This window comes from Chiloscyllium plagiosum, unplaced genomic scaffold (genome assembly GCF_037043375.1).
Source record: "Chiloscyllium plagiosum isolate Xiang-an unplaced genomic scaffold, Cpla_swu_hap1 HiC_scaffold_21, whole genome shotgun sequence".
Classification (NCBI taxonomy): domain Eukaryota; kingdom Metazoa; phylum Chordata; class Chondrichthyes; order Orectolobiformes; family Hemiscylliidae; genus Chiloscyllium; species Chiloscyllium plagiosum.
In genome coordinates this window covers 35,518,489-35,543,337 of record NW_028270159.1, presented here as the reverse complement: position 1 = coordinate 35,543,337, position 24,849 = coordinate 35,518,489, and the positions used below count along the sequence as shown (strand labels likewise).

Here is a 24,849-nt window from a genome sequence, read left to right as displayed (position 1 = left end):
CCCAACAAGTCCACACTGACCCGCCGAAGCGCAACCCACCCATATCCCTACATTTACCCCTTACCTAACACTACGGGCAATTTAGCATAGCCAATTCACCTGACCTGCTCATCTTTGGACTGTGGGAGGAAACCGGAGCACCCAGAGGAAACCCACGCAGACACAGGGAGAATGTCCAAACTCCACACAGTGAGTTGCCTGAGGCGGGAATTGAACCCAGGTCTCAGGCGCTCTGAGGCAGCAGTGCTAACCACTGTGCCACCGTGCCGCCCACCGTGCCGCTTGGTTGCAGCATTCATGGCGAGAAAGCAGAGTTAATGCTTTGAGTCCAGTAACCTTTCTTCAGAGCTGATAGTAGCTAGGAAAAGGTGGTATGTATGCTGAAGACAGGAGATGGGGATTGGGGGGAGGGGAGAGGTTAACTTAATCAAAGAGAATACAAAGGCACCAAAGTGGGATTTGCACAGCTTGAGATGTTCACAGCAACTGTTGTTGAAATGTTGTATATAATTTTGCAAAATGTCATAATTTTCTTTTATTTGCCCCCTTTCTCATTTAATACCATCTGTGATAATAATGCCCTGTGATAATAGTTCATTCTATTTTTATGTACAAAACTACAAAGAACAGGTATTTATTTTTCTTTCCTTCCACCAGCTTCTTTACATATTCTGCAGAAATACTGATTAGTGATCTTCACAGCTGGTGTGTGTATGAGTATTAGACTGCAAAGAAGAATGTTTTTTTCCTTCCTATCATCCCTCTTCTACATAAAATCATAAAATAATTACAGTGCAGCGTGCCATTAGGCCCATCTGTGCTAGCTCTCTGTAACAACAACTCTGCTGGTGCCTGAAACAGAATCAGAAATTGCTGGAGAAACTGGATGCATCAGTGCAGAGAAAGCAGAATTAACACTTCAAGTCCAGTGACCTTTCTTCAGAACTGATAACAGCTAAGGAAGGGTGGGATTTATGCTGAAAACAAGACACCGGGGAGAAGGAGGAGTGAATGGTGGAGATAGAGCCCAAAGATAGAGAATAGCAGTTAGGCAGACACATAGATGAATGATAGTATGCTCAGGAGAAAGTAAAGTTGTTAATGGGGACCATAAGTCGGTGAAAATGGATTGGTTGTGTTGAAAGGATTTGAACTCCTGAAATGGAATATAACATTTCAGTTTCCACTTGGGAACCCTTCAGGATTCAATATTGAGTTCAATAATTTAAAAACCTGAATATCTTCTTCCATTCCCTTTACCTCCATCTCCATCTATCCGCCCCCCTCCCCTCCCCACACCAGCCCACCTCCCCTCCCCCCAATCCCCATCTCCTGTCTTCAGCATACATACCACCTTTTCCTAGCTACTATCAGCTCTGAAGAAAGGTTACTGGACTCAAAGCATTAATTCTGCTTTCTCGCCATGAATGTTGCAACTAAGCAGATGCAGAAACTTGTGTTTTTGTTTCAAATTTCCAGAATCAGCATATTCATGTTTATTTTAAGTGGTGGCTGGCTTTTGCTGCATTGTTTTCTCTACTAATGAATATCCAATATATTTCTGAAATCCATAATCAAACTTTCTGATGGTATCCTTTCAGGCAGAGCATCCCACATCCTAACCACCCATTGCATGATACATTTATTTGCCACTCCCTATGAAGAGATCTTCAAAGATCCTTGACCCATTACCACTGGGGCCAGTTTCTTTGTATCACTTCTGCCAAGAACCCTCAACATTTGATTACCAGATTGAACATTTGTCTTGCCCTTCTCTTTGCCAAGGAATAATTGAGAGTTTTTTGAGGATATCAAAGAGTTCCAGAAAAAAAAATTGATAAGGTGCATTCACACAATAATGGCTCTTGGGGTTGGTGTGATATATACAGATACAGTGTTGTTAGCTGTCAGCAAACAGAGTAGGGACAAATGGGACATTTTTATAATTGGCAGGCTGTGACTAGTGGAGCACTGCAAGCATCAATGCTGGATTCTCAACCATTTAATCTATACATCTTAGTAGGTGAATAGACAGGTAATAAGGTAACTACGTTTGGTAATGAAACAAGGCTAGCTGGGAAAGCAAGGCTACTAAGGGATATAGGCAGGTTGAAAATTTTTTTAAACAAGGTGGTGGGTGGAATATCATGTCATAAAGTGTCTTATTATTCACTTCAGTTACAAGAACAGAAACATGGAATATTTTTTTAAAAGATGTGAAACTTGTCTCTCTGAACATTAAGATTTATTTGAATGTGCATGTACATGGAAAGTTAACATGCAAGTACAGCAAACTATTAGGAAAGGAAATAGCATGTTGGTTTTCAATGCAAGGGGTTTGGAGGAGAAAACTAAAGAAGTCTTGCCAAAAGGCTTTGATGAGTCCACACCTGGAAGACACTGTGGAGTTTTGGTTTCCACATTTAAGGAAACATATACTTTTTGTTGGAGGCATGGAATGTTCATAAGATAGGAAAACCTTCTCATTCCAGTGTTATGGATGAGACCAAACCCTCTCAAAATCCATTAAGAAGGTATTCCAGAGCCCAACCTTTTTTTTTTAAAAGGCAAGTGTAAGACATTGCATTCAAGAAGCAATTTGATTGGCCAAATTATTAAGTTAAAGCAAAACATACTTTATTTTCATAGAGAAATAAAATACAGACAAAACAAAAAGTAAAATAAATTAGCTTTACTATAACTCTATCAAAGTATTTAACAAAAGTATATAAATATATTTTAATGACTACTAATTAACCATTCCAATATAGTAAAATTCCATAAACACACACTTGGCAAAGGCAAATTCAGCAAAATATATTGTCTCACATGCTACTCTAGCAGCAGGAAGAGAACCCCAGCTTTTAGCTGTAACAGAGACAGGAATAAGAGCTTCCACAATCAGCTTCAAGACCCCAACAACTGCAGAAATCTAAAACTAAAAATCTTGGTTCTGTGGGAGCTTGATTCCACCCATTCAGGCTGCTTCTATTGTTCCAACCTGAAATAAAAATCCACAAGCTGTTTACTTTATTGGCTTTGAGTAGCCCACTCAGAGCCTCTGACTCAACCTTTCTTCACTTAGAAAAAATCAGGATAAAATACACCTGTTAAAGCCATAATACGATCACACCAGAGCTAATGATATGAGGTTTATTAAATTGGCAATAGATTCTATGGAGTTTTGAAGAATCTCTGGCAATCTCATTGAAAGATTCAACGTTCTGAGGAGATTTTATAGGGAAGATGTATTTCGCCTGGCCAGAAATGTGACAAATTATGTAAAAGCTAATCTGTTCACCATCTGAACACTAAACCTTCAAATGTATTCTTCATTACTTACATTCAAAAATGTTTCACCATCCCTCAATGATGTAGTTAGAATTGAGTTGTCACTTATCATTTGGAATAAAATTAACTAGTGCAACAGAATATCATTCCTTTCCAAATTGAGGTATTTGGCGGGAAAATTATCCATTTAGAGTTCATGTCAGAATTATGTAGGAAAGTTGCCTGATTGTTCAGCTTAGTGGAGAGAACTACATAAACAGTTGATGCTTCAGTTTTTGTTTGAAGATTCTGATTGAACTTTCTCCACCCTTTCCAGAAAAAGACGCCCAGAGCCATTTTGTGCTGTTGAAAAGCATTGAGGATTTAGCTTGTGAATTGGTAATGCTAGCTGCAACAGCTCTCTGATATATATAGTTTATCAGTCTAACAGAACACATAGCTGTTTGGAATTCAAAAGCAAACTATAATGCCTGTCTTCACTGATTCACAAGTCTGGAAATTAGGTTTGTAATTTTCCACAACTGGGTTCAACAAAATAAAACTGCTACTTTTTGATTTTAGAAGCAAAATCATTAAGTGCAAAGTGTTTTCTATATCAAAATATGCATCCAATTTATGTGGACAAGTTTAGTTTTCTAGTATTGTTAAAATCAACCTAAATCATCCTATTCTAAATGATTATGGATTCAGGAAGTCTTGCTGAGAGAAGGTTTTATTCAACCTACTGGAAGCACTTAGTATCAGATCTGTACAGAGAAAAAGGAAAACAGCAGGTGGTCTTGTTTTGTTTCTGTACTTGTGTGTCTGCAAGCAGATTCACAATTTCATGGTAAACTCCAGACAATGCAATGTTGGAATCCGCTAAAAAATATGTTTCAAATCATATCAAAACCGCTTTCCTGTCATTGTCTGTTAAATTGGTTCCAAGAGGGAATTGCTGACGCAGTTCGGTCCTTCATGATCACAAGAATGCAGATGTGCAAAATGAATCCATCCTTTCTGAAAGTTTTACTTTTCTGTTACTGGAAAATATGTTGTTTTTAAACTTAATTGGTGGATGATTGTGACTCGGAAAATATCGTGACGTGAGGACGAATGGATCAACTGCCCATTATCTCCCCAGTTTGAAAATTGGAGGTGGTGAATAACAACTGGCTGTTACCATACTGTCCACTTACCCCAGTGCTCCAGGTGAAAGATTTCCCATTGTCTTCAGTCTGAGAGACTTCATGATATTCACAGTTCTGGTCATTGCTTTATGAGAATGGTAGAATCGCAGGACAGAGAAAGCTTGGAAGAGCTATCTGTGATCTTTACTGAAATGGAAAATTCGAGCTGTGAGGAGTGATTAGAAAGGTTGATGTTGTCTTCTCTGGAACAAAGATGGATAAGATGATATTTCATTAAGGTGCATGAAATTAGGAGTTGTCTAGATGGAATGGATAGAAAGGGCTTATTTTAACTGGCAGAGAGGCCAATAATCAGGGGGAATTGATTTGAAATAATTGGAAGGAGGATTAATGGAGATTTCAGGAGGCGCCTTATATCCCAAGGGTGTTGGTAGTCTGGAACTCACTGCTTGAAAGGATGGTGGAGGCAGAAACTCTCATTACATTTTTAAAAAGACTAAGTTATGTACTCAAGATGCGATAACTTATGACACTACAGCCCAAGAGCTGGGAGATGGGATAAAGCTGGAGAACCTGTTTTCAGTCAACACAACCACATTAAATTAGATCCTTCTGTGGCAGAAAGTTACTGTTTCTATATTCTATGGTTTTATGCGTAATGCCAGCTGGAAGGATTAAAAACAGAATTCAACTTCTATTACTTATTTTCTATCACCTTTACTACTTTTTAACCTAAATGAAATGTCTAAAAGAATGAGGGTTTGTCTGGAAAATTTAGACTTCCATTTTGGACAGTACCACCAAGCAGGGTGAACTGATTGAGTCACGAGTTCTACATCCCAAATAAAAATCAGCCATATTGAAATCAGCAGAAGTGAATATTGGTGGGTAAGAAGATGGAAATGATTATAATGAGTGACTGATTCAATATCATCTCTTTTGTGTCAATTTCCAAGATGAATTTCAATCCCAAAGTACATCTAAATCACTTAATGCTTCTGAGAGTTTAAAGGGGGATTATTTTGCCCTCACTAATAGCATGTTTGGAGAAGAGGAGAGTTTAATCAGACAGGAGAGTAGTAGGTGAGTGCCCCACCACCTTTCCATCGAGACCCACAGAATGACGAAGGAGACCCTGCACTAGCCTTCCAAATGAGCACCATGATTTGTTGCCTTTTTCCTGACTTCTCCCAATAACCTTACATATCATTTCTGGTAAAATAATCATCTAATACCCTCTTGAACTCCACAGTTGAAGCTGTCTCCACCACTTTTCTGTGCAGTGCATTCTGCACCAACCACTCATTGTGTGAAATAGTTTTTCTCCAGTCACATGTGCTTCTCTTGCAAATCACTTTAAATTTGTGCCTTCTCACTTTCTATTATTTTATGACTGGGAACTGTTTCTTCCTGTCTTTTCTATCCAACCTCATGATTTTGAAAACTTGCATGACATCTCTTCCTCACCTTCTTTTCTAAAGAAGAGCTATTCCCAACTTCTCCAATCTTTCCTCATAATTGGCGTTTCTCATTCCTGCAGCCATTCTTGTAAGTCTCTTTTGCACCTTTTCAATGTGTTCGCACACTTCCTGTAATGGGTGCCCAAAAGTGCACACAGTGCTCCTGCAGAGATCTAAAGCACGTCTTGTACAAGCCCAGCAAACCTCCTTGCTTTTGTAGTTTATGCCCCTATTAATAATGTCCAGAATACTGTATGTATTATTAACTGCACCCTCCATCTGTCTTGACATCTGTAATGATGGTTACACATCCCCATGCAGGTCCATTTGCTCTTGGATGCCCATTTAGAATTGTACGCCTTATTTTATATTGTTGTCTATATTCTTCTTACCAAAACACATAACCTCACACTTCTTTGTATTGCGCTTGTTGAAGTTCTACACTGTCATCATGGTTTACAAGATGTCCAAGTTTGTATCATTGTCCCCTGCACACCAATACCTACATCGTTAATATAAATCAGGAAAAGCAAGGTCCCAGAATGGACCCATGGAGAACTCCATTGTAAATGAAAATTAATTTCAGAGCCCCTGCAATCTTCTTCTTTGCCTTCCACAGCAGCTTTGGATACATTTCATCTGGATTAGGAGATTTAGCTAATTTCAAGACTATTAAAACCTCTCAATCCTAATTTGTTCAATCCTAATTCCTTCATGTATATCACAGTCTCCCCCCCCCCCCCCCCCCGCCCCTAATTTCTACACCTTACATCATCCTTTTCGACAGTGAATATAGATAATAAGCCATCATTTAAAACCTCAGCTATTCTTTCCAGTTGAATACACACATTGTCTCTTAGGTCCCAAATGGGCCCTACACTTGCCCTAGTTTTCCTTTTGCACCTAATAGACTTAAAAAATGTACTTGGATTTTCCTTTAGTTCTACCCTCCAGTATGTTTTCATGCCCCTTTTTCATTCTCCTAATTTCTTTTTTTTTAACTGACTTGTAGTGACCTGCACTTTAGATACTCCTCAAGAACTTCTAATGTTTTTTTTTGCCCGTGGAATCTATCATAAACCTCCTGTCTTTCTTTGCCCCACCCAGTACATTTCTCACATCCAGGGTACCCTGCACTTGTTTGCTTTTGCTCCTCACCTTCACAGAAGCAAGTTGGCAGGCACTATCACTATTTCAGCTTTAAAAGGTTCCCACTGTTTTGCAATAAATGTTCCTCTCAGTAGCTGCTCCCATCCACTTTGGCCAGAACCTGTCTTAGCATAATAAAACTGGCCTTCCCCCACAACTCAGAACCTGACTTTACTGTCCGACTTTGTCCTTTTCTATAATTGTCTTAAATCTCAGAGTTATGGCCATTATCGTCACTCTCTGTCATCAATAAAATGACAAAAATAGCAATTGCTGGAAAAGCTCAGTCAGTCTAGCAGTACCTATGGAGAGAAAACATTGCAGGTAGACTTTTATTTAGTATCATCAATAAAGTGATTGCTCTCTTTTTGCTTTTAACTTCTACTCATAAGGCTTCAATTGAAGAACCTGCTGAGATATTATCCCTCCTTATTGTAATAATTGTTTCCTTGATCAAGTTATTACGTAATCCTCTTTTACAGCTTCCTCCCCTGTCTTGGCTTGAATAATGAGCTGCTAGTCCTACCCCTCACACAGCCATTTCTGTGATAGTGATAATATAATTTCCCCATGTGTTAATCAGCACCCTTGACTTACTCATGCCTTACTCATACATCCCCTTGCATTAAAATAAATGCCAGCTAGACTTGTGAAGTTCTCTTCCCCTTAATTTGATTATATGAGCTCTTTCCTGCACATTGACTTGGTTTTTCTTTTACACTTGTCTGTGCAACACCCCTTATTTCACCTTCACTCCATATACCATCCAACTGTTTAAACCTCAATAACAATACAAGCAAAACTCCCTGCAAGGATATTGGTCCTGCTATGATTCAGGTATAAAGGTCCCACGTTCCCTAGAAATGGAATCCCAGATCCAAGAATCTCAAAACCCTCCTATACCAACTCTATATGCCTGTTCCTACTCTCCTGGGTATGTAACACCATTACCTAGCTCCTTAATGTCTTCTGTTCCTTTTCCAACCTATGTTGTTGGTACCAATTTGAAACACTACTTCTCAAAGTTTGCCCTTCCACATTAGAATGCCCCGCAACCATTCAGTGATATCCTTTACCCTGGTCTCAGGGAGGCAATACACTATCCTGAGGTCATGCCTCCAGCCACAGGGCCAGCTGTCTGTATTCCACATGATTGAGTCTTCTACCACTATTGCCCTTGTTATCTTCTTTTCTACTGTTCCCCTCATCTGGACTCTGGCTGCACTGTCCAGAGGAATTGTCACTCTGCTTTCCAATACAGGAAAACTGTCCTAGGTAACATCATCAGTAAGCTTGCAGTGAAGCATTGGTGTTAGTGACCTGCTTTCTATTTATGTGTTTAGGTTTCCTTGAGTTGGTGATGTCATATCCTGTGATGATGTCATTTCCTGTGCTTTTCCTCAGTGGGTGGTAAATGGGGTCCAAGTCAATGTGTTTGTTGATAGAGTTTCAGTTGGAATGCCAGGCTTTTCAGAATTCTCATGTCTCTGTTTGGCTTGTCCTAGGATGGATGTGTTGTCCCAGTCGAAGTGATGTCCTTCCTCATCTATATGTAAGGATACTAGCGATAGTAGGTCATGTCTTTTTTGTGGCTGGTTGATGTTCATGTATCCTGGTGGCTAGTTTTCTGCATGTTTGTTCAAGGTAGTGTTTGTTACAGTTCTTGTAAATGACACTAGTTTTGCTTGTTGTCTGTATGATGATGTTACCTAGTATGGTGACGAAATGTCTGAAAATGAACTTTCCAGCTCAGTGAGCAAAGTGACAAACAGAACCTCAATCTGAGCTACAAATATTCTCAAAGCTTGCTAGAAAAACTGTCTTTAAATGAGATGTGGGGGTTTTGCTGACTATGTGATTGTCTCCTCCTGACTGGTAATTACCCATTCCTTCTCCAACTTCACCTCCTCAAGGGTATCTGTGTCTAAAAGCATCCTCTTAATCTCATGAATGTCCTGTTGTGTTTCCAGCCAATGCGCAACTCCAAGACATTTGCTCGGTCTGGTCAAATTGGTGGCACTTCCTACAGATGTGGTCAGGAGTGTCCAAGCCTTCCCATACACCGCAGGATGTGCAGCTCACAGGATTGAGCTTAGGTGACATAACTTCAGTTCAGTCATTATACCATCATGGACTACAGCCTCGATCTGTTCATCATCCCCCAGATGTATATTCTGAGCCAATTTGTGACAACCTGGCCCTGTCAACCAGGGAGGCAACATTCCATCCTGGAGTCACATGCATAACCACAGAAACCCCTGGCAATTCCCTGAACTGACAAATCCTGGAACACTATTCTTTCTCCTCTCCGATAAAAGTGAGCCACTCATAGTGGCACCAACGTGGCTCTGACTGCACTTGCTTGAGGAACCAGGACCCTCATTACTTTCCAAAATGGGAAACCGATTTTTGAGCAGGACCTCCAGGACTCTGGAACTACTGTCCTGTTTGTCCTGGACTATCCAATGGTCGACCATTTCTTTTCTGCCTCCAAACCCTTCTGCTGCTGTGTGACCAATTCTCTGAACATGATAGAGAGTTTTGAGAAGATTTGTCACTCAGGTTGAAGTTCTGGATGTAGATTTGCTAAAACGAACCTTCCAGCTGAGTGAGCAAACCTACATCTATGCTCTCTATGATGCTGTCAGCCTCACAGAGGTGACTCTAGTCCCTGTTGGAGCTCTGAAATGTGGTGTTTCAAGCTCCTGCAGATGGTGGCACTTCCTTCACATGCGGTTGCTTCGAATATCAGTAATGCCCAGGACTTGCCAAATAACACAGGCTCCATATTCCACAAGATCAATCTACACTACTGTGTTTCAATATTCAGTGGGATTGGTGTGGACTTGTTGGACCAAATGGCCTGTTTCCACACTCTACCAGTTCTATGATTACTATGATTTCTAGGATTCCTTACGTTAACTCTATTCTGCTTTGAATTACTTGTATTACATTGTTGTATTGGCTCTGACGTTCCCTTATTTAAGGTGTTTCTCAGTTAAATTGAAATATTCAAAGTTTGTGCGAAGATTTGTAGCTCGGGTGCTCGTTGTTGTGGTTCTGTTCGCCGAGCTGGAAGTTTTTGTTGCAAACGTTTCGTCCCCTGGCTAGGCGACATCATCGCCTGGCTAGGCAGCACGGTGGCACAGTGGTTAGCACTGCTGCCTCACAGCGCCATGAGACCCGGGTTCAATTCCCGACTCAGGCAACTGACTGTGTGGAGTTTGCACATTCTCCCCATGTCTGCGTGGGTTTCCTCCGGGTGCTCCGGTTTCCTCCCACAGTCCAAAGATGTGCAGGTCAGGTGAATTGGCCATGCTAAATTGCCAGTAGTGTTAGGTAAGGGGTAAATGTCGGGGTATGGGTGGGTTTCGCTTCGGCGGGTCAGTGTGGACTTGTTGGGCCGAAGGGCCTGTTTCCACACTGTAAGTAATCTAATCTAATCTAATCTAATCTAATCTAATCAGTGCTTGGGAGCCTCCTGCGAAGCGCTTCTTTGATGTTTCCTCCGGTGTTTATAGTGGTCTGTCCCTGCCGCTTCCGGTTGTCAGTTTCAGCTGTCCGCTGTAGTGGTTGGTATATTGGGTCCAGGTTGATGTGTTTGTTGATGGAGTTTATGGATGAATGCCATGCCTCTAGGAATTCCCTGGCTGTTCTCTGTCTGGCTTGCCCTATGATAGCAGTGTTGTCCTAGTCGAATTCATGTTGCTTGTTGTCTGCGTGTGTGGCAACAAAGACGGCATACTTAAACTACTGGACTTGTGCCTCACAACACACTTCACATTCAACAACCAGATATACGAACAAATCAACGGAACACCCATGGGATCACCGATCTCGGGACTCATAGCAGAGGCAGTTATGCAAAGGTTAGAACAAACAGTCCTACCACAAATTCAACCCAAACTCTGGGTCAGATATGTCGATGACACGTTTGTAATCATTAAAAACATGGAAATAGAAAATACACACCGGATCATCAACGCCACACTCACAGGAATCCGATTCACGAGAGAAGAAGAAAAGGATAGCCAACTCCCATTCCTAGACGTGATGGTACAGAGAACCCTGAACGGAGAATTCACTATAAGGGTTTACAGGAAAGCCACACACACAGACAAAGTCCTAAACTATGAAAGTAACCACCCCAACACACACAAACGAAGCTGCATCAGGACACTATTCAAAAGGGCCACAACACACTGCAGTACACCAGAACTGCAAAAAGAAGAAGAGGAACACCTATACAAGGTATTCGCCAAAATCGGATACCCGCGCAACTTCATCAACAGATGCCTAAGAGAAAGACCACGGAACGAGGACATACCACAACCAAAAGGACTAGCCACACTACCATACATCAGGAGCATCTCAGAACTGACAGCCAGACTACTGCGACCCCTAGGACTCATAACGGCACACAAACCAACAGCCACGCTCAGACAACAACTCACCAGAACGAAGGACCCGATACCCAACATGAGCAAAACTAATGTAGTGTACAAAATGCCATGCAAGGACTGCACAAAACATTATATAGGACAAACAGGAAGACAGCTAACAATCCGCGTACATGAACAGCAACTAGCCACGAAATGACATGACCAGCTTTTCTTAGTAGCCACACACGCAGACAACAAGTAACATGAATTCGACTGGGACAACACTACTATCATAGGGCAAGCCAGACAGAGAACAGCCAGGGAATTCCTAGAGGCATGGCATTCATCCACAAACTCCATCAACAAACACATCAACCTGGACCCAATATACCAACCACTACAGCGGACAGCTGAAACTGACAACCGGAAGCGGCAGGGACAGACCACTATAAACTCCGGAGGAAACATCAAAGAAGCGCTTCGCAGGAGGCTCCCAAGCACTGATGATGTCGCCTAGCCAGGGGACGAAACGTTTGCAACAAAAACTTCCAGCTCGGCGAACAGAACCATAAATTGAAATATGGCAATGTCTTTCAAAATTATACATTTTTCTGCAGCAATTAAAAGAGATTCCATAATAGCAGTTACTTACTAACCAATGAACTTACTGAAAAAGAGAAAAGTCACCTCCTTCCCATCACCTCCCTCACTAAACGTCCTCCTTATCAACACGTTTCTCCTTGTAGTAAACCTTACTTAAAAAATGCTCTTTCTCCCACTGTACTGAATTCCCAGTTTCAACCAAATTTTCAGATATATTAACATGCCTATCACCTCTAGACCTCTCAAGTGAAGTCTTCCTCACACTAACCATGCACCTTTCCTAACTCTGTGCTTTTAAATCCCTTCCTTATGGAGAGCTGCAATGAGTCACTTATAGCTTAGCTTCCTGCACCAGTAATCAGCACATTATTCAGGCAATAGATTTTGGAGAATTGTTAGATAACTATCAGGCAGGCTGTTTTAACAAGGTCAGAATCTGGAATTTACTCCAAAATTAAACTCGAAAAGGATTTACTAGTTGTATTCCCATATTAAACCAAGTTCCCAGACGCACTGACTCAGGCTCTGTCTCACTCAGACAAATTCTCTAACACTGTAGTCTTACCCTGATTAGGTTTAGGGAAGGGCGGCCCATGGATGGCTTTTCTGCCCCACTGCCAATTGAAGCCCTTTCGTGGGTAATTCATGGCCATTTAAAATTACGGAAAAATGTTTATTAACTGGCCCCAATGGGAATAGAAGGGTGCTGATTGATCAAGTATTCTGATAACCAAGAGATAACCATAACCACAGTAAACCCTGACCAAGAAAAACTTTGAGACATAAACATTGCTCAAAAAATCTCTGTAAAAACATTAACACATTTCCTAAACTCAATGTTTAAACACACAATAAGTAATACAAATATAATGCAGAGGTATACATATCACTGTTATACTTTATTTACAGCGTAAATACTTGGACGTTGCGGTAGATCACGGTATTTGAACTATATGATTTTTGCTGGTGTATCAAGAGTTCCGGTTGATAAGGTGCCAGTTAAAATAAAGTTTTCTCCCACTGCTAGTATACATGCAGCTGTGGGTGATCTGGTCCCGTTGTGTCCTGGATGGAAAAAGGAAGAGTTAGGTTTCCTACTTCAAAGGCACTCAATCAGGACATAGTGTCATACAGCACAGAAGCAGACCCTTTGGTTGAACTAGTCCATGCCAACCAAGTTTCTCAAGCTAATCCAATCCCACTTGCCTGCGTTTTGCCCATATCCCTCTAAACATTTCCTATTCATTTACCTTTCCCAATATCTTTCAAATGTAGTAACTGTACCAATAGTTCGTCTGGCAGTTTATTCCACATACAAACTACCTTCCATGTGAAGATTTGGCCCTCAGATCCCTTTCTCCTCTCATCTTAAAAATATGCTCTCTAGACTTGAAATCTCCCACCCTAAGGAAAAGACACCTGCCATTCACCTTATTTATGCCCCTCATGATTTTATCAACATCTATAAAGGTCATCCCTCAACATCCTATGCTCCAGTGAAAGAATCCCAGCCTATCCAGACTGTCCTCATAACTCAAACCCTCCATTCCTGGCAACATCCTGGTAAATCTTTTCTAAACCTTTTCCAATGTAGTAATATCCTTCCTATAGCAGGGTGACCAGGCTGTATACAGTACTCCAAACATGACTTCACTAATATCCTGTACAACCTCAACGTGATCTCCCAGCTCCTATGCTCAATGGTCTGAGCAAGGAAGTCAAGTATGCTGAACATCTTCTTAACCACCCTGTCTACCTGGGATGCAACTTTCAAAGGACTATGAACCCCTCAGTCTTTCTGCTTGGTAACACTACCCCGGGCCCTACCATTAATCGTAATGTCTTTCCCTTGTTTGTTTTACCAAAATGCACTATCTCACGTTTATCATAATAAAATTCCATCTGCCTCTCCTTAGCGAATTGATCCAATTTATCAAGATCCCTTTGTACTCCTAGATAACCATCCTTACTGTCAACTATACCACCAATTTTGGAGTCATCCACAAGCTAACTAACAGTGCCTCCTGATTTCTCATCCAAATTGTTCATATAAATTACAAACAGAAGTGGACCCAGCACCAATCCCTGTGGAAGATTGCTCATCACAGCCTTCCAGTCTGAAAAAAAGCCCCCCCACCCCCCCACCATCCTCTGACTCCTACCATCAAGCCAAGTTTGTATCAAATTGGCAAGCTCTCCCTCAATCCCATGTGATCTAACTTTACCTAAATAGTTGACCATGCAGACTGTGTCTGATCAAGGCACTCAACATCAGGAAGAATCCAGAGTGCCAACCCCGGTGCACTTAATGCCAAACCCCCTTCTAAACACACCTATGCTGTGAGCCCCATCCTGTAAAATCTCTGCTATTGTTTACCTTTATCTTGGGTCTGGGCTGCTGTACAGTTCTGGATCTTGGGTAGCTGTCATTCTAGCAGCAACCACCATTCCCTAGTGACGCTGCCGTTTTCTGATTTGTCTGGCAACTATCAGTGGTGTGGACTTCTATCCCCAGCATCCTGATCTCAGGGAAAAGTCTGACCAGTGGGCCTCTCAATTGCCCAATTGCCTTGCGCTTCAGCTGTCCTACCCCAGAGATAGCTACATGAATCTCTCACTGACTCTCCAACCAAAAGGTCAGACGCAGATTGCCTCCTCAACATCCTGCCCATAGTCTTCACTCATCCCTGTTTCATACACTTCAAGGTTTTTACTTTTGTGAACCTCAGTTTAGATGGGGTTTTATTGCCCAACTCACTGAGAATAGTCCCTGACTGAATGCCATTACCAAATTCAGATATAGCGAGGAGGCGAATTGGAACAAATGAGCAGTTTCTCAGTTAGTACAGATGGCTTAATTTGCTAAAATCAGCTATGACAATGTATGTAACTATATCTGTCCCACTCTTTTGCAAGAACACTTTCAGTAATTGGAGTTAAATCATTTGGAAGGTATGGTGTGGGCAACAGTCTGATGACAGAATTATTCTTCCATGACTAATTCTTAGGCAGCACAAGTTTGACATTAAGTGCACTTGAGTTATTGCCAAATAAACACAAAGAACCTATCTACATGGATTGTTTGGTTCCTGTCATCTAAGTTTGGAACTGATGGTTAACAAAACAAAAATTCCTTGGAAAACACATTAAGTTTTGAGAGCATATCTTTTCAGAATAAAAGTGTATCTTCTGACTTGGAATCAGTGACTCATTTCAGAATCTGGTTGAAGTCCTCAGTCTTTTCGTTATCACAAAAGTACAGGAGAGATTATTAAAATATTAGTATACTAATGTAAATTAACAATATTTTAATGTTCTGTCTTTCCAAACAACAGCCAAGTATGCGCCTCACCCTGAGGCTAATTAATATTCTATGAAGTCAATCTACAAATGCAGCTTCTGCTACATCTGATCCTGAAGTGCTTTATTGTGGCAACGCAGCTGTTAATGTAACTGAGACACAACCTTGTTGATGTAGACTTCCGTCTTTACCATCTGTGTCAGAAACTTTGCCTGGACACAGCAAGGAATGAGAATAGAGCAGAAAGAGGATAACATGTCCATGATGGAGCTTGCTTGATTTGCTTTGTTTAATTTGGTGAGTTAAAAATAGAGTGAGTTTTGTCATGGGTATGTAACATATCCACGCTTTAATTCTCTCTCTGGCCTCCCCTGGTGATTTTTCATGATGGGTAGAAAAGAATGGAACCCTCGTGAATAAATGGAAGCATTCCTTTGAGATTCAAAAGCAGTTCTTTCCTTTACCTGGAGCTAAAGGGAGAGCAGACTTTAATTGTGAGGTCGCAACATGAAACGAACTAAGATTTGTATTGTACTTTGATATTACTTTTAATTGCAATTATTCAACTTAGGTCTGCCTGAAAGTGGTTCTGTTAGCGTATTTGCACTGCAAGTCCAGTATCAACACAAAGACAAGTTTCATTTTTAGCTCATGCCAACCTGAGTGACTGAGTCCACAATAAAGTAAGTAAGATTCCTTGGAGAGGAGGTACATCACAGTTAGTTGACTCAGTGCTGAGGAGGCCCAGTTACTTGAAACTACATTAACTGAGAGTGAGGAGGCACCCCTTCTTACTTTACCTATTTTGATAGAGTTATGTGCATACCTGTATGCAAACAGTCCAGACAAATGTTGCACCTCGAATTAGAATGCTATCCACTGGAACATGAAATATAACTCAATAGTTATTATCAGAGCCTTGCCATTAAACTTTGAATACAGCCACCTCCCAGTTAAGTGATCTGATCATTGATGATCCTTGTCAAAAATGGTCATCAAAGTTGCAGTTAGAATATTTTGTTCTAATTTCACAACAAAAGTGCCTGAAAATAAAGGTGGATTAGCTACCATAATTTTAACCTTTTATTTATTTTAGCAATCTAAAGCTCAAACTGAAAGTGGAGTGTCTTGCCAATTTCAGAAGAGCATCAAAGTTCAAAAGAGCTTCAGTGATTCCTTAAATCTCACATTTGCTTGTTGCTACAATAATAGATCTAGGGGTGATTTTTAAACAATTACTTGAGAAGCTTTGATGTATATATTTTTGAAACATCGATTTGATACGGGCATACTGCACTCATTCTTGAATGTCCAACATTTCCTGAAAACTGGGGATTAAATTGGACAATTGCGGAGTGACTTTCACTATGGTTAAGTTGATAATAACCTGCTTCACCAAAGCATTCTGTCTAAACAAAGTACAATGATGTATTACCCCTGTGGGCATTCACATTTCAAAACATTTCTTTCTAACTTAGTTTGAGACCAAACAAAATATAATTACAAGGATAACCACACTGTGGGTTATTGGTAAATCATGTAATTTTCTCAGTCTAAGGAACTATGTAGTTGTGGATTTGGCAACAACCATAAGAGCCCTGTGAACAAATGCAAAGTTTGTACTTAAAAAGCTGAGGATGTCAACTGAAAAAGCTAATATGTCCCAGTTCTGCTTGTTATCCTGTGTGTCTCTCGATTCTGTGGAGTGAAAAGAAAGTCTGCTTCACGAATTCTCAATTATTTCGTATTCACAGCATGTTTTGGCATCCAGTGCATAATCAGGAGCTGAACTCACCAATCCATTTACATATTCTTCTACACCATATTAGTTCATGTTTGCACTTTGTGACATTGCAGTGGTCTGTGTCATATCATCCCAGACTTTGGAGGAAGCTGGAATGGAAAAAGCAAAGCAAATGACATCTGCAAAATCTATCATCAATCCAACAGCACTTTGAACAAAAATTGGTGTTTGCATTCTGTCTAACATATTCAAAACTGGATTACTCACTTAACTGCTTAATTACCACTCTCTTAACCATTGTTCCTTTCAAAGTACCCAGAATATATTAAAACTAAAGTTTTGAATGTGTAACTCTTTGTAATTTATGATAAACAAACTGATTTGTTTAAATGTAAAAATTTATCAAAAAAACTAGCAATATTAGAAATATTCAAATTTAGGAATTTAAAATTATCAGCGCCTCAGTGGACAACAGGAACTCCAAGTGTATCAATTTGAACCAGCTATTGGAAGTCGCCACCAATGGCTGCCTGAGTAGGTTTTTCCAATTAGGAATGTATAATCACTGGAGGAACAAAATTGGGAAATGGGAAAATTTCCACCATTTTTCATTTCATTCAAATTATTTTGTCTCTGAATTGCTAGGTCCCAGAACCAAGTCACACTCCAGAACCTAAGTTTTGAGACTGGCACACCAGTGCAGTCCTGAGGGAGAACTGTACTGTTTGAGATACTGTCTTTCTGATGAAGTGTTAAAATACAGCCCAAACTGACTACTTGAATATAAATGATCCCATTTCAAAGAAAAGGGAAGTTATCTTTAGTATCCTGGCCAATATTAATCCCCTAATCAACATTACAAAAACATTCCCTGCACATCAACATTCCCTGCATTACAACAATGATTCTACTAAAAAAGTATTCCCTTGGCTGTACAGCGCTTTGAAAAGTCTGGTTGTGAATAGTACTATATAAATGCAAGTCTTTGCTTTCTACTACATAGCATTATGTATTTAGCCTCTAAAGCTAAGAATCACTTGCAGTACTGAGGGAGACCTGCACTGTTTGAGATACTGTCTTTCTGATGAAATGTTAACATACAACCAAAACTAACTACATGAATATAATGACCAACACACAGCTCAAAACATTGTAAAGCAAGTGAAGTATTTTTGAATTGTATACTATTGTCATGTAGGAAGCATGGCAAACCAACTTGCACACAGCAAACTCAAAAAATTAACAATGTGATAATGACAAATCAATTTTTATGGTATCATTGAGGATAAATATTGACCAGGACATAAGGAACAACTGCCTTGCTCTTTTTCAAAATAGTGCCATGAAATCTTGTATAAACAACTAGATAAAAACAATTAGACTGAGTCGCAATTTAATATAACATCTGATTGACAGAATCTACAGCAGTTTCCCTCCATATTGTACTGGAATGTCAGCCTTGCTTATTTTGCCCAAGCCCTGACGTAGCTCTTCAATCCAGAACTTTGACACTCAAAGATGAGTGCTACCAATAAACAGTGCTCTGTTTAAACTGAACGATTCTGTGCCTTTGATGTATTCTATGATCTGAGAATCATCCGAGCATTTGTTGTGAATTGATTGAAGTTACATAGTGATGTGCAATTTGTGTTTTATTTGATTTGGTATGCACATCATATTTAGTACAACCCTCAGAAAAGTTGTTAATCCATTTTTTAGTCACCTGGGGATATGTCTTAGTCAGGATCTTCTGTTTAGAAGGTAGCCATTGCTGCAGAGAAGTCTGGAATTATGTACTGGGACATTCTGGAAGTCTAAACTGATTCTATGGGAATTGTCCAGGAAGTTGAAACTTCAGATGGGCATTTACCTAGTGTCTGGAATGTTTTGAAACATATCCAAATCTGGTACAATGGGAGATATTAGATGATTTTGACTGACTGAAGCTTAATAATTGCTCAGGAAAGGTTACAGCATTAAAACCTGTTTTAAGTACTAGGTGATGATTAGGATGATACCCCAACCCTTCACCAACCCCAACCCCAACCCTTCTGGTACCTCTGTCCCTCACCTATTTGGCACCCTAACTGCCTCACCCACTTACCACAAGCTGTGGCACAGTGGTAATGTCTCTGGGCTAGTAATTCACAGATGGAGGTGAATGTTTTAGGGTCGTGGGTTTGAATGCTATCATGGTAAAATACAAAGACAACTGGAATTGAAAGCTCATCTAATGGCAACTGTGTAACCAGTGGTGATTTTAAAATGAGAAATCCGGTTCACTAATGTCCTTTAGGGAAGTACATTTGCTGTCCTTATTTGAGCTGACCTACATTGACTCTAGACCTCTAGCAATATAGGTGACTCTTCTAAAATGGCCTAGCAAGCCACTTGGTTCAAGGACATCTAAGGATGTGCAACAGCACCCACATCCCATTCAGGGGTAAAAACAAATGTATTTCTATTCTACCTGTTTGCACCTCACCTGCCTGCTACCAAGCCATCTCCCAATTAATTATTTCCAGTACTTGGCATTTCAAGAGATTTAGTTGTTAAGAAACTGGACATAGTCGGGGCGTTATTTTTCTATAATTGTGTTTGAATGTAAAAGATCACTCCAGACACAGTGCATCAAAGAAGAGGGGGCAAGGAGACTCACATATCTGTAATAGAACTTTCCCTCTTTTATTACATAAAGGTAACTTGGCATTCTCTCTCATGTTGTCTGCCACTTCAAGTTGCCTCTACGCAGGCAATCCTGCAGTCCAGTAAGAGGAAAACCTACATTCATTTAATTCTTTGTTGCTATTGTATTGCATGAAATTATTTGACAACTCATTTTTCTTTTGAGAAATAAATGTGCTTTAAAAACAATTCCTTTTCTCTGAGTTTGGTAACTGAATGCTCATCGTTCCCCTGTCCCATTTTAAGGGCTGGAATTTCATCTTAGGCACTGTCACAAAATGAGTAGTATCTAATCAGCCTCATGTTCACACAATGTCTGATATTAAATTCCATTGACTGCAATAGAGCTGAATATCAGATGCTGTGTATAATGATCGTACTGTCCATTTCTCGCCATAGCACAAGATGAATTTTTATCCTGAAATCATTTCTTTATGCTGCCGCAATTAAGGCCTTTAACCTCAGCTTCTGCAATGACACACTGTACTGCAGCAGTATCATATAATTCTCACACTTTTCATCATTCTGAGTATTAGAATGCAGTTCATGCCATATATAGGTAGTTTTATGTTCATACATATAAAAAGCAGCATTCAGATTGTCTGAACTTTTCTCACTTTCTACAGCTGCACTACAACCTTTCGCTTGTTGTTGGAAATTATCCGAAATCCTGAGAGGATAGATTTCTGACCCATAGAACCATTGGGTTTCATGTAAGTAGTCTGCTTCTCTCTTCTCAGGTTATCAACTGTGAAATATGTGGATCCCTTGGTTCAACACCTGTTACATAAGCCTTCTGCTCCTCTGGCCTCAATATTAACCCATAGGTAGGATGACGAGCATCATTGGAAGGCAGTGCACTTGTAGATTGGGCATTAATCATCAAAATAAAATACCCTCAAATGTCTTGGTCAAGCTTTTTCTTTCCGACAGCAGATGGAAGAACATTCAAGGGTCCTACCATGGAAAGGCAGTGCATTTAAACAACATATTTAAACTGGGGTTTCCAAATGCAATTGGGAGTACATTATATAAAGTCGACAAACAAATGTTCAGAGTCCCTTTGTTCTGATTAAACTTCAAAGGCTAAAAGGAAATGTGGGGTCAAGGGGGCATTATCCCAAGTGCAGCAGTTCTTCCGGTAGCTGAATCTGAAGGAATCCAATTGTAATTTGTGTTATTGAGTTTACTATCGGTCAAGTTGGTGAAATTTTGAATGACTTGTTATTTTGCACAGGATGAGTTAGGAGCATGGATAACAGATCCTGAAACATATTTCAGTTTACTCTATTCATGCTCATGTTATTCTTAATAAGCTGCATTATGTAATTTCTATCTTAAGCTAGAATATGATAAGTGTGTTTATTTTCCTGCTTTCAGAAGTCTAGCCAGCCCTGGGTGGGCTTGTAACATCACTGCTGAACTAAAATTAACAGTGAGGGTTCCCGTTTGATCACTCGACTCTCTTTGTTATTGAAATTTGGTCGTATAAAATTATACAAGCTAAAATGTCCACAATTTTACCAAATTGGTCATTCTGATGCTAATTGCATCCAAAATTTCATCATCTCGAAGAAACAGCACTAACAAAATTTTTTTTCTAAAAGTTTCCACTCAGAATCTGCATTGAGCCAGCACAACTGGGCAACATTCTAAAATGTAACTTGTTTTTTAAAAAAAGTTTATTTAAAAATACTTCTATGTTCAAGAGTAATAGCCTGATGCAATTTAATTAATAAAACTAAAGATGGGTTTGTCAATCCCTGTGAATAACCCAATTTTAAATGATTGAGAATGATTTTGAATCAATCCATAGACATCTGTTCATGTGGGGTTATTACAGTCGACATGTTAGTAAATTATGAAACATTTCTATTCAAAAGTTTTTCCAAATGTTCTTATTAGTGCCTTTGCACCCAGCGTAATTTTTCAGTCTTCATCTTAGGTCTGAAAAAAATGGCTAATTAGTATACTCTAGATTTTTGGATTGAAGTATAAACATGTCCAAATAATCGTCCTGATCTGCCACATCCATTTGATCTCTACCATGAGGCACAAGCTGCAGGCAGACATCAAAATTTCAATTCATTAAAGAGTTCATGCTGAACACACTAGCGCATTGTACACACAAAACATGGTATCAGGAGTGACACTGAGGTGAAAGTTGCAGAGCAGAATGAAATCACAAGTTGAGTCAGACAGTCATAGAACTGTGAGCCACCACAAGAAAAGAGCAAAAAGAGTGATCCACAGTAAAAACACGGTTTAGGAGAAAAAAGCTCCAGCTTTTCCCTTAGCAGTTCCTGTTTGCAAGACAGGGAATATGAAGCAAAACATAATTGATTTCCAGGTAAATGACAGAATTGTGGAGTAGCAACAGATTTCTTGAGCAACCCAGAACAGTTACAAGTTGCTAAACTTTTATCACAATTGGGAAGAGATTGTTTGAAAGCATATTTCATATCAACATAACATCATTAACTCAACTCATTGAGACCTGTGAATTTGTGCAAGTACGAAATGATTTGGCTATTGTATGAGGAAAGTAGATCAGGCAATGAAAGGACTTCTATTGAGAGAGGAGAGCTCATGCTTTGGAAAGCAATTGATGTGGGTAGAAGTGCCAAGTTTGTGCATGAACAGCTGGAACATATTCATGGCTGAATAGACCATGCCTTGCATTATGTTGACAAATCCTCCAGCCACAGAGAGCAGAGCGATCACAGGCAAAGGGTAGGATTTAAATATGTGAAGGACACCAGGAAGACACCATGCGTAGAAGAAGAAGGCATGTCGAACATGGAGAAGTCACTGTTCTCACAGCAAGAAGTTGAATAATTTCTCACACAAGTTGTGGCTTGAAGCATGCACAAAGTGCAAGCCATTGGAGTAATATCAGCTGAAGATTCTGCTGAATCATTCTATACCACACAACATGTTGGTTTAGTCAGGTAGATAGGGGAGACGTTACAAGTTGCTAAACTTTTATCACAATTGGGAAGAGATTGTTTGAAAGCATATTTCATATCAACATAACATCATTAACTCAACTCATTGAGACCTGTGAATTTGTGCAAGTACGAAATGATTTGGCTATTGTATGAGGAAAGTAGATCAGGCAATGAAAGGACTTCTATTGAGAGAGGAGAGCTCATGCTTTGGAAAGCAATTGATGTGGGTAGAAGTGCCAAGTTTGTGCATGAACAGCTGGAACATATTCATGGCTGAATAGACCATGCCTTGCATTATGTTGACAAATCCTCCAGCCACAGAGAGCAGAGCGATCACAGGCAAAGGGTAGGATTTAAGTGAGGACTGGATAAGGGGAACACCAGGTCAACATAAAGCATCAAAGAGACATTGGTGTATCATGCAACATCATAATCTTCACAGACCTGTGAGAAGTGGCATAAGACAGTTATCCAAAATTAAACTGAAAGAAAGGTTGCGACTAAACTTTATCGTGTGGTACATGTCAAGAGGTTAAATTACTTTGTGAGCCCATTGCAACAAATTAAGCAAGGATGTGGAGACTCAACTCATAGATGGCAAGTGGATGCCATTCATCACAGCCAGAGCAAATCAAAAACTTGGACTGCTACCTCTTTGCATCATCTCACAGCATCTTAAACCATTGGCCATGGACCAGATCCATAGTGGAATCCTAGAAGGGTTACCCATTTGAGACAGAGATGAGAAGAAAGGAGCTATAAAGGATGTAGAGGCTGGGTCATTAAGTATACTCAAGGCTGAGATAGACAGATTTGTAATCAGTAAGGGAAACAAGGATTATGGGGTTGAAGCAGCAAAAGGGATTTGAGTATTGTCAGATCAATCATGAATTCAATAAATAGTGGAGCAAACCTATTGGCCAAATGGTCTACTTCTGTTTCCACATCTTATGATCTTCTGGTTTTAGGAATTATATGAAATGAACAGAACTGACAAGGTAGATCATTAGAAATGCAGGTACATACACTCAATGGCAGAAGCTGCTCCTTAACTGATGGTAGCTGATCAGGAAGAATTGAATGAGATCTTGGTCATGAGAATGACCTTCACATTACATTCACATTATCCATCACATTATCGACATTATCCATCACACATTATCCATCACATTCAGAGGTCCACACCCTCCTAACTACAGAAACTGAATGACATCCCTGGGGAAACAGACCAACAGCCAAATGATAGTAAACACCCATATGCTAAGATTCAGAGATTAGCACAGAGGCAAAGAGGCATATACAACTTATATACTGCTAATGCATAATAATAGTCATGTGTTTCTTGGATATATTGGGTAATTCAAAATGTACATGGTAGTACTCTTTTTTTTCTAAAAAGGGGAATGTTTTGACTGAAATGCAATCATGTACAAATGTCTATCGTAGACTGCCAGAAGCTTGGCTCTTCTACCATGAGGCACACCCCTTATAGGCAAACAGACATCTTAACTTTATTTCAGTAAATATCTCACCTTGAGCACATGACATTGTGCAAAACACGGGCAGCATGGCCTGTTTTGTGACGGACCCTGCTTCTTATGTAATATGTTTAGAACTAGTGCAAAAGAAAGTGGAAACTGAAAACAGTTTGAAGTTAAAAACCTTCTCGGCTTTAATGTGAATGTAAGGATTTATAGCTCCTTTCAATGGGTTATCTTTTAGATTGAGAAAGAGAAAAGTATCTCAGTTAAAAATCCCTATAATGTAATGGTGTAAACATTTCATCTCTACTATTAAACAGAAATATTTGATTCATCCATTGAATGGATGGTGCAAGAATTCTTCCATATTAATATTAAACCACAAATTTTCACTTGCATATCTCATTCCCTTTGACGGTAAATTAAAGTTTACATATCTGCTAGTTGTTCCTCCTATGTACACATGATATGATCGTGTTGAGCAAACATGTTCAAATTGAATAGAAAAATGGTAGACACTTAATTGTCTGACTGACTCACATCAGTGTTGCATGCAAATACATACTTTCTTCTCCATGAGAGCAAAAAGATAAATGTCATTGTGGTTAAATAGCTCTTCATTCGGGTGAAGAAGCAGACTCTTTGCCTTCTGATGCTATTAAATCTCGCAGA

The 24,849-nt window shown here is 39.8% G+C and overlaps 1 protein-coding gene across 2 annotated transcripts in view; it reads left to right on the top strand.

Annotated features, from left to right (window-relative positions):
* Positions 1-24,849, top strand: part of tncb (tenascin Cb) — a 295,874-nt gene that overhangs the window by 77,571 nt on the left and 193,454 nt on the right. Inside the window, exons 1-2 of one of the 2 annotated variants that reach the window (XM_087998504.1) lie at positions 15,543-15,613; positions 20,372-20,458. The gene's annotated coding sequence lies outside the window, so the exon portion shown is untranslated. Of the gene's footprint in view, positions 1-15,542; positions 15,614-20,371; positions 20,459-24,849 lie in introns of those variants that run through there. The other variant, XM_087998505.1, reaches the window with a different exon arrangement.